We start from the raw sequence: 2,625 nt of genomic DNA, 5'->3' as shown, positions 1-2,625 counted from the left end.
TGTAACCTTAACTATCTTTCTTTTTGGCTTTAGCATAGGCCTCCACCACTTCAATCGGCCCATCTTTTCTTTTTTGAATTAGAGAAAACGAGTTTTCACTCAACTATTTGTATAGAATGAACAGCGGACCCCAAAGGGAATGAGATTAAAATATAGATGGAAATAAATACCTTTGATAGTTTATTAAGACCATCTCTTATCAATAATTTCACAGAAACTTCCAAGCTTTTTAACTTTAATAATATATCAAAGAACTTCAAAAGGCAAAGTCAAGAAACCGTCGAGAAATTTCACCAGCACTGTCTACTACTTGTATCATTACAATTTCACCCAAACAAATTTCAATCAAAACGGTCTAAATTCAAGTGTTTCTCCCACATTTTCGAAATTGGGGTTCTTCGTTGCTATGGAGGAACTATCCCCTTTGTTTTCAAATTTTGAGTGCAGTTATGATGTGTTTTTGAGTTTTAGAGGAGAGGATACTCGATCCAATTTCACCAGTCATCTTGACATGGCTTTGAGGCAAAAGGGAGTCAATGTCTTCATTGATGATAAGCTCAATAGGGGTGAGAAAATTTCTGAATCCCTTTTCCAATCTATAGAAGGAGCTTTGATTTCTATTGTTATATTCTCTGAAAATTATGCATTTTCTTCTTGGTGTCTGGATGAATTGGTGAAAATAATCGAGTGTAAAAAATGCAAGGGCCAAATAGTTTGGCCAATTTTCTATAAGGTGGATCCATTGGATATACGAAAGCAAACCAGAAGTTTTGGAGAAGCATTAGTCACACATCAAGCTAAGTTCGGAAAAAAAATCCAAATTTGGAGGGAAGCTTTAACTAATGCTGCTAACTTGTCTGGATGGGATCTCGGAACTAGGTATATATTCCTTATCTTTAAAAGATTTGTTTTATCTCAACATATAATTCAAGTACTTGTTTATTTCTTCGTAGAATGTTTTTCATTTTTAATTTTAGAATGATTACATGCTTAACAACAGGAAGGAAGCAGAACTTATTCAAGACATTGTTAAAAAAGTGTTGTCTATATTAAATCGCACTTGCACGCCCTTATATACAGGAAAATATCCGGTTGGAATAGATTCTCAACTAGAAAATATGAGGTTGCACTCCCATTATTGGACACAACATGAGCCTAGTAATGGCGTGCACATGGTGGGAATATATGGGATTGGTGGCATAGGTAAGACCACCTTGGCTAAAGCTTTATACAACAAAATAGCTTACCAATTTGAAGCGGGCTGCTTTCTATCAAAAGTTAGGGAAGCTTCAAAGCAATTCAATGGCCTCGTTCAGCTACAGGAACACCTACTCCATGAGATCTTAAAGGAAGATTTGAAGGTTGGCAATCTTGACAGAGGCATCAACATCATAAGGAATAGACTTCGTTCAAAGAAAGTTCTTATAGCTCTCGATGATGTGGATAAACTTGAGCAGCTAGAAGCATTGGTTGGTGGGCGTGATTGGTTTGGTCCCGGTACTAAAATCATTGTGACAACAATTGCCAAACGTTTACTTTCTATCCATGAATTTGATCAAATGTATGGTATTCGAGGAATGAATCACGACGACGCCCTTAAACTTTTTAGTTGGCATGCTTTTAAGAAAAGTCATCCACCAAGTGATTACTTAGACTTTTCCAAACGTGCTACAAGTTATTGTAAGGGTCATCCTTTGGCTCTGGTTGTTTTGGGTTCTTTTCTTTATAAAAGAAACGGCCAAACAAAATGGAGAAGCATATTAGATGAATTTGAAAACTCTTTGAAAATAGGCATTAAAGATATTCTTCAAAAAAGTTTTGATGAGCTTGAAGAAAAAGAAAAGGAGATTTTCCTTGATATTTCTTGTTTCCTAGTGGGAGAAAAAATTGACTACGTTAAGTATACTTTAAACTCATGTCATCTCAACCCAGATTATGGACTTACCGTCCTTGATGATCTTTCACTTATTACAGTTGAAAATGATAAGGTGGAAATGCATGATTTAATACAACAAATGGGTCGTACAATAATCAATAGTGAATCTTCTGAGCCGGGAAAAAGGAGTAGGTTGTGGTTGAAAGAAGATGTTCTGAAGGTGTTTATGGATAATTCAGTGAGTAACACTTAGCCCAAACTTTGTTTATTTTACTTGTTTCCAATGTTTGGTTATAGACTCATGTTTTTCAAAGTAAGTTACAAGTAATATTAAATTGTTAAATTTACGAGTTTGCAGGGAACAGATGCAGTTAGAGCCATAAAGTTAGACTTGCCAAATCCCAAAAGTTTCGACGTGGATCCACGAGCTTTTAAAAACATGAAAAATCTGGAATTGCTTATGGTTCGAAATGCAAGTTTTTTTACAAATCTTGAATATCTACCGCATAACTTAAAATGGATTACGTGGCATGGATTTACTCAGCAATCTTTGCCTTCCTGCTTTATTACGAAAAATCTTGTCGGATTAAGTTTACCACATAGTCTCATCAGAAATTTTGAGAAAGGATTTACGGTAATTATCTTTCTACTTTTGTGATTGGAAGATTTTCTTTTAAAAAAATTGATGGATTATGTTGGATCACTATTTACTTTTTTCTTTTTTTTTTTTTTTTTTTTTTTTTTTTTTT

General features: G+C 34.6%; 1 pseudogene; it reads left to right on the top strand.

Moving 5' to 3' along the window:
* Positions 1 to 403: 403 nt before the first annotated feature.
* Positions 404 to 2,625, top strand: part of LOC111471375 — a 4,255-nt pseudogene continuing 2,033 nt past the window's right edge.

Source organism: Cucurbita maxima, unplaced genomic scaffold, assembly GCF_002738345.1.
Source record: "Cucurbita maxima cultivar Rimu unplaced genomic scaffold, Cmax_1.0 Cma_Scf00051, whole genome shotgun sequence".
NCBI lineage: Eukaryota > Viridiplantae > Streptophyta > Magnoliopsida > Cucurbitales > Cucurbitaceae > Cucurbita > Cucurbita maxima.
The sequence above is the reverse complement of the archived record's forward strand: the minus strand, read 5'-3'. Positions and strand labels throughout refer to the sequence as shown.